Below are 11,750 nucleotides of genomic sequence, written 5' to 3'. Positions count from 1 at the left end.
TATTTCCATATTTGATAAATATGTTGTTATTATCTGCATGAAAGACAACAACTATTAAACAAACTAGAGATAAAAGTAGCATTGATGAACCAACATTACTTCTATATAACAGAAAACAGAAAAGTAGGACCACAGATCTAAAAGGCTGACGAAACAGTATTATTTATATATAACACAGTACAAATAGAAATACTGCATTAACATACAAGTACCTCAAAACCAGAGGTGGTAGAATAATTCTCAGGTCTTGTACTTGAGTAAAAGTAGAAGTACTCAGATCGTGTACTTGAGTAAAAGTAGAAGTACTCCGATTGTGTACTTGAGTAAAAGTAGAACTACTCAGGTCTTGTAGCCTACTTGAGTAAAAGTAGAAGTACTCAGATCTTGTTCTTGAGTAAAAGTAGAAGTACTCAGGTCTTGTACTTGAGTAAAAGTAGAAGTACTCAGATCTTGTTCTTGAGTAAAAGTAGAAGTAGTCAGATCGTGTACTTGAGTAAAAGTAGAAGTACTCAGGTCTTGGACTTGAGTAAAAGTAGAAGTACTCAGGTCTTGTACTTGAGTCAAAGTAGAAGTACTCAGATTGTGTACTTGAGTAAAAGTAGAACTACTCAGGTCTTGTAGCCTACTTGAGTAAAAGTAGAAGTACTCAGATCGTGTACTTGAGTAAAAGTAGAAGTACTCAGGTCTTGTTCTTGAGTAAAAGTAGAAGTACTCAGATCTTGTTCTTGAGTAAAAGTAGAAGTACTCAGGTCTTGTACTTGAGTCAAAGTAGAAGTACCAGAGTGTAGGAATAGGAATACTCTGTTAGTAAAAGTCCTGCATTCAAAAGGTTACTCAGGTAAAAGTACAGAAGTATTCTCATCAAAATATAGTGAAAGTAGCGACAGTAAAAGTAGTCGTTGTGCAGATTGGTCCATTTCAGAATAATATATATGATGTGTTTTATAATGATTGATCATGAAAGTGTTCTCAAAGCTGGTGAAGGAGCAGCTAGTCTGAAGTACTTTGTAGACTGCAGGGTAGCTGGTGGATTTACTCCAGGTGGAACTAAAGTCTGATTCAACACTTGATTATATTTCACATCATTCATCCACATCTGTGAAGTAACTAAAGGTATTAAAGACATCTGTATTAATGCCATTTTCTTAAAGTCTTTCATTTTTCATAAAAATACAAGTTTATACATTTTAAAATCCCTAATTGTTGATCGTATCTCTGCAGCAGCTTCACCTGAAGACCAGGGTTTGGGTTGTAATTTGGGGGGGGGCTTCATTAAGTCTGGCAGCTGTCTGATGGAGCAGATATATATACAGAATTACAGATCCTCGCTCCGACCGGTAAACCGAGCCTCGCTATCAGCAGACAGGTGTGTAACTGTAGTCAAATCACAGGCACACTGATATCTGCCTCGCTCTAATCACGCTGTCTTTGTCCCAAAAACCAACTCCACGATCCACTTTACTCCGTCTGTAAAATAACGTTTCTCTTTGCCAGGCAGCAGAAGACCTTTCTTTAATTAAAAAGGAACTCATTTTGGCTTTCAGAGTCAGTGTGTGAGACATCAGCTGGAACAGTGTGTGATGGGAGGGATGTTTTGTAATACACTGAACAAAAATATAAATGCAACACTTGTATTTGCTCCCATTTTTCACGAGATGAACTCAAAGATCTAAAACATTTTCTATATAGACAAAATAACCATTTCTCTCAAATATTGTTCACAAATCTGAAACAATCTGTGATAGTGAGCACTTCTCCTTTGGCAGATGGCAGACAGCGTGTGTGGCGTCGTGTGGGTGAGCGGTTTTCTGATGTCAATGTTGTGAATCGAGTGGCCCATGGTGGTGGTGGGGTTATGGTATGGGCAGGCGTATGTTGCATTGTGAATGCACAGAGATACCGTGACGAGATCCTGGGGCCCATTGTTGTGCCATTCATCCACGACCATCACCTCATGTTGCAGCATGATAATGCACGGCCCCATGTTGCAAGGATCAATTCCTGGAGGCTGAAAACATCCCAGTTCTTGCATGGCCAGCATACTCACCGGACATGTCACCCATTGAGCATGTTTGGGATGCTCTGGATCGGCATATACGACAGCGTGTTCCAGTTCCTGCCAATATCCAGCAACTTCCCACAGCCATTGAAGAGGAGTGGACCGACATTCCACAGGCCACAATCAACAACCTGATCAACTCTATGCGAAGGAGATGTGTTGCACTGCGTGAGGCAAATGGTGGTCACACCAGATACTGACTGGTTTTCGGACCCCCCCAGACCCCCCCAATAAAGCAAAACGGCACGTTTCAGAGTGGCCTTTTATGATGGCCAGCCTAAGGCACACCTGTGCAATAATCATGCTGTCTAATCAGCATCTTGATATGCCACACCTGTGAGGTGGGATGGATTATCTCGGCAAAGGAGAAGTGCTCACTATCACAGATTTTTTCAGATTTGTGAACAATATTTGAGAGAAATGGTTATTTTGTGTTTATAGAAAATGTTTTAGATCTTTGAGTTCATCTCATGAGAAATGGGAGCAAAAACAAAAGTGTTGCATTTATATTTTTGTTCAGTGTAAGTTCTGATGAACCTTTGTGGGAAAAGTACAGCGGTGTGAAAGCGCCTAATATAATGTTTGCAAGTTTAGAGTAGTGTGGCTGATGCTTTTAGTCAGAAACAGCTCAACTGTAGTGTACACATACACTACTAATACATAACTTTAGTGCTGAGTTACTTATTTGCAGTGTAAGAGACTGTATATCAACGCAGCCTATGTCGGTCTTCTCACTCGCACTTTCCCGCTACATCTGGCCGAACAATGAAACCTAGCCAAAGTAGCTAGATAGCATTAAACATATAGCTGCTAATGCTATCAATATAATGCCAATTGAAGAATGCTGGTCACAGAAAAGAGTGTAAGCTACATTAAGTTATAATAAAAAAGAAGAACGGCCCAAAGGAAAATAATTGTCATCCAGGCAGCTAAACTCAAACAATAGTTAGCTGTTCCACATTGGCAAAACATATTTATTTAAGTTAAAACATATTTATTTCGACCCCTAGCTTGCTCACATTATGACAATATCTGCTCACTTGGTTAAAAACCTTTGGTTTCTGTGTAACTTACCTAGACTCTCCTCCGCTGACACATCCATCCTCCACAGCAGCCAGAGTAGAGTAGAGGAAGAGAGGAGAGTAGAGTAGAGGGGAAATGGCAGTTTGGACGTTTGATGGACAGTTGGACAGATGAAGGTCTTGCCAGCACCACCGGCTGACCCAAATCCAAACGGTCCACAGGAACGCGCTCGGCCTTACCACCCAGGTCGACCACAAGGTGTTTGTCCCCGTGCTCCAAAACACGGAGAGGTCCGTCGTAAAGAGGCCTTGTGACCCCTGTGTGCATCGTGCCTTATGAAAACGTGCTCTACCGAGCGGAGATCCGCAGGAACCTGGGACACTTGAGTACCGTGTTGGGCAGTGGGAATCGGAGCAAAAGTCTCGGCGGTGTCCTGCAGGCAAACCCGCTGTGCTGACGCCGACCAGGGAACCGATGTGTTAGGGAGGAAATCCCCTGGAACTCTCAGCGGCTGACCGTAGACCATCTCAGCCGTGGAACACTGCAGATCTTCCTTGGGCGCGGTCCACAGGCCGAGCATTACCCAAGGCAGCTTGTCGACCCAATTTCCGTCCTTCAGGCCGGCTCCGAGTGCTGCCTTCATGGAGCGATGGAAACGTTCACAGAGGCCGTTAGCCTGAGGGTGATACGCGGTTGTCCTGTGAAGCTTAACCCCCAGACCACACGCCACAGAGTTCCAGAGCTCCGACATGAACTGTGAACCCCGGTCAGAGGAAATGTCCGATGGGGTGCCAAACCGACACACCCATGTCGCAATGAAAGCCCGGGCTATGTCAGGCGCTGACGTCGACATGAGAGGAACCGCCTCAGGCCAACGGGTCGTCCTGTCCATCATGGTGAGGAGGTAGGAAACACCCTGAGAGGAGGGCAATGGACCCACCATGTCGATGTTGACGTGGTCAAACCTCCTCTCCGGCACCATGAAACGTTCCAAAGGGGCTTTCGTGTGGCGATGCACCTTAGCGCGCTGGCAAGCCACGCACTCACCAGCCCAAGTCCTCACGTCCTTTTTAAGTCCCCGCCAGACGAACTTCGCGGCCACCAAGCGCACCGAAGGTTTACCGCCGGGGTGAGACAGGTCGTGCACCGTCTCGAAAACGGAGCGTCTCCAACTGGCGGGAACGACCGGCCGCGGCAGGCCTGTGGAGACGTCGCACAGGAGAGTAACGCCTGCATCACCGAAAACCACGTCTTCCAAGCGCAGCCCCAAGCTGTCCTCCTTCAGGGCCTGTACGCCGGGGTCCGTGACCTGGTCCGTCACCATGCGGGTATAGTCCAGGCCCAACTGGACGGCCTCGATGACGACCCTGGAGAGGCAATATGCGACAAGGTTCGATTTGCCAGCCACGTGCTTAATGTCTGTGGTGAACTCTGAGATGTAAGACAGCTGCCGCTGCTGACGTGCAGACCAAGGCTCAGCCACTTTTGACATGGCGAACGTGAGCGGCTTGTGGTCGACAAACGCCGTAAATTCACGGCCTTCCAGCAAAAAACGGAAGTGCCACACCGCCAGCTAGAGTCCAAGGAGCTCTCGGTCAAAGGCGCTGTACCTGCGTTCCCTGGGCGTCAGCTGACGGCTGAAAAAGGCAAGTGGCTGCCAAGCGCCCTCCACCCATTGCTCGTGCACCACACCAACTGCGCAGTCCGATGCGTCCATGGTAATGGAGATGGGAGCCGTGGATGATGGGTGCGCCAACAGGGCCGCCTGAGCCAACGCGGTCTTGACCTCCGTAAAAGCAGACTCAGCTTCCGCCGTCCAGTCGATCGCCTGGATGGGGGTCGTACCCTTCAAAGCCTCATACAGCGGCCGCATAATGTGGGCGGCCCGAGCGATGAAACGGTGGTAGAAAGTCACCATCCCCAGGAACTCCCGGAGCGACCGGGCTGTGAGCGGGCGAGGAAACGCCACAACAGCCTCAACCTTCGCCGGCAGGGGTGCTGCACCGCCTTTGGTGACGCGGTGTCCTAGGAAGTCAATGTCAAACACCCCGAACTGGCACTTTGCAGGATTTATTATCAACCCGTGTTGGCTGAGCCTCGTGAAAAGGGCTCGGAGGTGTGACAGGTGCTCTTCCACCGAAGCGCTGGCGACGAGTATGTCGTCCAGGTAGACGAAAACATATGGCAGGTCCCGCAGCACCGAATCCATCAGGCGCTGGAACGTTTGAGCGGATGATGGGTGCACCAACAGGGCCGCCTGAGCATCTGCAGGAACTCGAAAAGTCCAAACGGCGTTATGACTGCCGTCTTAGGAACGTCCAGGGGATGCATGGGCACCTGGTGGTATCCGCGCACCAGGTCCACTTTAGAAAACACCAACGTACCGGCCAGATGTGCTGAAAAGTCCTGAATGTGCAGCACCGGGTAGCGGTCAGGTGTCGTGGCGTCGTTGAGGCGGCGGTAATCCCCGCACGGGCGCCAATCGCCATTTGGCTTGGGAACGACGTGTAGAGGTGAGGCCCAAGGACTGTCAGAACGGCGGACAATACCCAGGCGTTCCATGGTTGAGAACTCCACCCTCGCTACTGCAAGCTTAGAAGGGTTCAACCGCCGGGCCCTGGCGTAGACTGGGGGACCTTCGGTGGTGACGTGGTGCTCCACCCCATGCTTGGTGGTGAGCGCGGAGAAGGTGGGTGGCGTCAGGTCTGGAAATTCAGCCAACAACCTGAGAAAAATGTCCGCTCCCGACAGCGAGCCCGACAGCCCGTCATACGCCGCCTTGCCAAGTGTACACACGAGGGAGGAAAACGTCAAGGCATCAACCAAGCGTTTATTTTTAACGTCCACCAGGAGTCCGTGAGCACATAAAAAGTCTGCCCTGAGGAGGGGAAAATAAATGCCGTCACAAAATCCCAGTTGAACCGCTGTCCTCCAATACACAAACACATAGGCCTCACGCCGTACATGCGAATGGGGCCGCCATTAGCCATCGTCAACCGCGGTCCATGTCCCTCACGAGCGACGTCTTCCCTCGACGCAGGAACAACACTCCATTGAGCTCCTGTGTCACACAGAAACAAGCTTCCTGAGACTCTGTCGCTGACGAAGAGAAGCCTGTTCGTGCCGCCAACGCTCAGGGCCACTACTGAGCGCCGGCTCCTCCGTTTCCCGGAGGCTTGTAACTGCAGGGAGCGACACACTTCTTCGCCCTGGCCCCGAACCGCACGTGGTAAAGACACTCTCCTGTGTCCCCACGTGTCTCCTGTGTCTTGATACCGTCACGTCCAGCCTCCCCCAAGCCTTCTGAACTGTAGAGGTGGCGCCGAGTGTCACAGCTAACGCCTCTGCACCGGACTGCTGGGTAGCCAGGAAAAAACGGTCGCCCTCTTCAGCCAAGGCACGGGCTCCGTAATGGACGTGTTGGCTAGCGCCGTCTGAACCCGGGAAGGCAAGTTGCGCAGGAACGTCTCCATGAATAGAATCCGGGGGTCTTCCCCCCCCTAGCAGATTTAGCATTTTCTCCATTAGCTGAGATGGCTTGCTGTCTCCTAGGCCTTGAATGTCAAGTATCTGGCGGGCCCTGTCCTTAGCAGATAAGCTAAATGTCTTAAGGAGAAGGGCCTTAATCGCCTGCTACCACGTGGAAATATTTCAAATCCCCGTCACAGACTTGTCGGCAGACAAAGTGTGCCTCCACGTGTGCGAACCATGCCCCCAAAACTCCGGCAGCTTTACAAAAACATCGCGATCAGACATGTTCATTGAGTCTTCGGAAACTTTCTCGAAAACGTCAGGGTCACCAGTGTAGAGCCGATGAACGGGAGTCAGAGGCGGTGTATTCAGAATGGACTTCCACTCTGCCATTAATCAACAACAGGTAAGTACTGCTCTGCATGACAAGCTAGCATGAATGACCTCAAACCCCGGTACCCTCACTAACGGGTCCGGGTTGCAACACAATAATCTCAATGGTGAATTATGTATCATAACGTGTCACCACAATATCATACTATTACTATAGGAGTGTTCTATAGTGTGTTAAAAAAACAACTACAGGAACACTATATAGTGTACTATATACTATTTAAAATAATATAGGAATACTACAAAGATCTAGATACATAGTATTACTATTGAAATATTATAGGGCTACTCTAGCTAATAAAATGGCACTACAGAAAAAACTATAGTATACGATAGCTGGTGAAAAATACTATAGAACACTACAAACTTACTATAGGTTACTATACAACTCATTTTCGTAAGGGGGTGAGCGGAGCAAAACCCAGTAATGCACGAGTCAATAGCAGACTCAGATTCACAAAATCACCCTTTTTTTGTGATCAACATGTTTTATTAAAGCAAAAGACACCACTTTACACACTTAACACATACAAACACCAGTACTGCAATGATTACGCAGTCCATGAGAAAAGAGAGGGGGGGGGGGGGATATGATTAGATCTACATAACTCATATGACTCGTATGATTCCGTAAAAGGATCCGGATTTTCCATCTCTAGTTGTAACCACAAAAACATTTAAGAACCATCTCTATTTGAGACAGACGAATAGGACGTTTTAAAATGCTGACTTATTTCCGGGTTTTAGGACTCACTCCTGCACCACTCTGGTTAGCTGAGGTTAAACGATGAGAGTAGTATCTGTCAGTTGATATGAAGTCTGCTGCCCCCTAGTGGCCACAAGTGAAATTATGCAGGTTTAAAGGAAACCACTATTTAAACATGTTATACCAATGCAAACAAACCAACAATGATTCCCTTAAAAAAAAAAGTTTTAATTTTTAAAAAGGTTTAATAAATGTGTGTGTTTTCCTGGCCTCACCTGACACTAGAACATGGCAGAAATAGTTTACGGCGGATCTTTTTTCCCGCTGCAGCCGACACTTACCTGCAGGTGAAATGAAGTTACCTGAGAGATACACTGAACTCTGAATGACTCCCCCTTTACCTCCCCCCTTACCTCACCCCCTCATTAATAATTCCCGGGCCAAACCCAGTGACAGGTTGGTGTGTGTCCAGCTCTCTCAGACGACAGCCACTCTGATAAAGAGCCGGACAGGTTTCACTGTAAAGACCTTTTTCTGACGTCTGTGATATGTTAACGTCAGCGGAAAAACAAACTACTAAACTAGGAACGGGTCATTTAAGAGTCTCTTGAACTCTGGTGATACCTGGTTTAATGACATATAAGAGCAGGTTAAAGAGTAGAACAGACACAGAGGAGCATTAAGTGCTTCTACATTTCAATAACACATTATTAATACTCTTTTTATTGTCATTTTTGTAAACATTCAGACATAACATACACCCGCATACGTACTCAAATGTGTGCAGAATAGTTACTGTGCATATAACGTACATCTCTCCATGGGTGATAATAATCTCATTTTAATCATGTTTACAAGATATCTAAGTATATCTCAGCTTACATACCAATGACTTAAATAAAAGCACAGAGAGAATTCATAAAGAATAATAAATGATAATCATAGTGGCCTAATTACACTGAGAAACATCAAATAGAAGGGAAAGAAAACAAATATATATATATACTAATAATAATAATAATAATAACAATAATAACAAATACATTTTTTTTTTACTTTACACATCATTGTATCTCTGTTCAGGATCATTTAAAGAAGGATTGCCAAGACAGAAGTTTAAATGTTAATTATTGGTAAATCATACTTATTGGTAAATCATACATCCAAATTGGGATCAATAAAGTTCTATCTTATGTAAATACAATTATACATTTATTTGGGTAATTTTTTGTTGATGAATTTAGAATCGGAGGATGAAACCCTCTTTATTTTTGTCACAGTGAAATTTGGTCTCTGTTTTTAACCAATCCTAATACTAGGAATACTTATTTTAGGTCTGTTCAGGGAATTGAACCGGCGATCACACGATTCCCAGTCCAAGCCCCTTCTGACTGAGCCTCTGCTGGATGAATAAAGTTTATGCAGGACCCGTCATATAATTGTCATAAGAGTAGGAGTATAGTGGGCCATTAAAATATCATATTAAGCAAAAGTATGTCATGAAAATGTCAAAAGAAGTATGACATACAAATGATCAACTTCACAAGTATAGTGGGTGTGATATAATGTCATTAAAGTAAGCCGTAAAAATGTCAAAAAAGGTTTGTCACACTATAATGTAATGTATGCCATGAAAAAGTAATTTAAATAAAAGTAAAAAAAGTTATAGTATAAATAGTCATTAAACGTCATAAACGTGTGATATGTGATAAATAGTCCTGGGGGGTATACTGCGAAGCAGGATTTTCGCTTAGCGGCTAAATTCAGGGAAAACTCCGGCTTTCCGGTCATCCGAAGCTGGTTCTCTTTTTAGCAGGCTAGATCTCCATGGTAATATATGCTAAGCAGCTAACCTGGTCGGGACCAGCGTCGTAGTACAGTTTAGCGACAGCGCGTATGTTTTGGATTAGGCCAACCGGCTAACTCAAACATATCCAGGTTAGGTTGAACCAGCTTCGTAGTATAGGCCCCTGGTATGGTATACACAACAACAATACTACACTATATACTATACTAACAAGTATGTCATATAAAGGAATTATACAATCAACAAAATAAATAAACACAAGGATAATTATGTGTTATTGTTGAGTAAATATCAGTGTGTGGTTTAGAAAAGAATACAAAATCAGAAGGAAAAAATACAGATTTCAGCTTTCTGAGCCCCTGCTCTCCCCATAACTGACGGCAACAAAAGTCCTATATTATTCAAGTACAATAAAGAAGTAAACACAATAAGTGCGGCTCGATATTGAGTAAGAAGAAGGTTGATAAACGCTGTGAGAATGGATCTGCGGAGAGCATTTCGCCGCGATCCCAACTCGTCTATTACCGACGTTCAGGGAGCTCTATGCAAGTCAATGGGACGCCCTGATAGTTGAAACTCGATGCTATAGGCCCCCCCCCTTGCGTTGGCAAGTGACGACAGGGACCCTGACATTCACGGCTCCCCCTGGTGGATTCATGATCCATTGCTGCTGGTTTCATTATAATTAAATGTATTTATCAAGGGGGCGTTTCAAGTCCTGCAGGTTTTTTTTCCTTTTCAGCAGGGGCCCACCTTGTGCCGATCACGGACCCGCACGGGTAGGCGTCTGAAATGAAGCGCTCCATCTGTAGGCCGAGTTGGGAGTGAGAGTGTGTTGGACAAGCAGGCAGGCCATCCAGTTATTTTAGCCGTGCCGTGATGTTCAGAGCATTCCATGGAATATAACAAAAAGTGTATCTCGAGCCGGTTTCTCAAACTTACCTACCCCACCTTTAAGTCACTTTTTTCAGTTCCCATCATAAATAAACGGTGTTTTCTATACATTTGTAACATTTTCTGACTTGTCTCCGTCTACTCTGAGGCTGCTGAGTGTAAATCATGTGTCTAAGAGCAGTGTTTCTGTAGTTTCTCAGCCGTTATGGTGCAGATTGTTTGAGAGAAGACTTTTTTCGAGGCTCTGACTCAGAGACTTTCATGTTGGCTTGAGCGAAAATAAAACCTGAGTGCAAATCACAAACAGGTGAGAGTTTGAGGCGGAAGCGGAGGGTCCGAGAGCAGCAGAGAGATTATGAATGAGACTTTTAATTGTTAGTGACGGCAACAACTCGCCCACTTCTTCTTCTTCTTCTGCTGCTCCATTAGAGGCAGTCAGACCTGAAACATCCATTATCAGATGCTGTGGCACAGAATATAAAACAATCTGAAGCATTAAGGAAAGTTAATGCTCAGTTTTTAGACACAAGATGAAGAGTCGTGGTTCTTCATTAATAAAATATAATTTAAACACCAAAAGTAAAAAGGCATAATATGTAGAATGACCAATTTAAAGACATTATATAAATTAATTATTATTATTGATGTAATCTGTTCATGTGTTCATTCCTTCATCGTTACTTCTGGTGAATGTAGAGATTTGTTATTTGTACTATCTATGGTTAGGGTCAGAATACATAACAAATGATTGGTTGATTACATTTTGTAATATTAGTTTACATTTTGATCGTTAAAGTAACTAAAATAATCTAATACATGTAGTATAATAGTAGGTGGTGCTAGTTTGAATTACTGCCGGTTATATAATGATACATCAAAAAATATGAAATATATTTAGCATTATTAATTCAAACTATTAACTTAAGAATATTAAATAAATGTATAAAAACAACAACACAGGCCTTTCACATGTGGAGTATAAGAATAATGTAGAATAAAATTGTAAATAAATAACAGCAACTCAACATTTTAAGCTATTCTCTCAATCAGAGTCAGAATACCTGTATTAGTCCCACAGAGGGGACATTTGCAGCGTTACAGCTGAAAGAGCCACAGACAGCGTAGTGTTGCATATCTTACATACGTTAAAAAAAAGTACAAGTTATAATATAATAAACAAACAACACAACAATATGCTAAAAAAGTACTAAGTTATAATATAATAAACAATATGCTAAAAAAAAGATAAAGTTACATAATTTTCAAAAATACAGATAAAAAACAAATCAAATCTACAAATCAAATCCTGTAGCAGTTCTTAGGATTTAGTAACCCGCTATATATTACAGTTATTAAAGATGGCATATGTATATAAAGTATATATTGCACATAAAGCA

Source organism: Pseudochaenichthys georgianus, chromosome 1, assembly GCF_902827115.2.
Source record: "Pseudochaenichthys georgianus chromosome 1, fPseGeo1.2, whole genome shotgun sequence".
In the NCBI taxonomy this organism is placed as follows: Eukaryota; Metazoa; Chordata; class Actinopteri; order Perciformes; family Channichthyidae; genus Pseudochaenichthys; species Pseudochaenichthys georgianus.
This window is presented reverse-complemented; position numbering follows the sequence as displayed.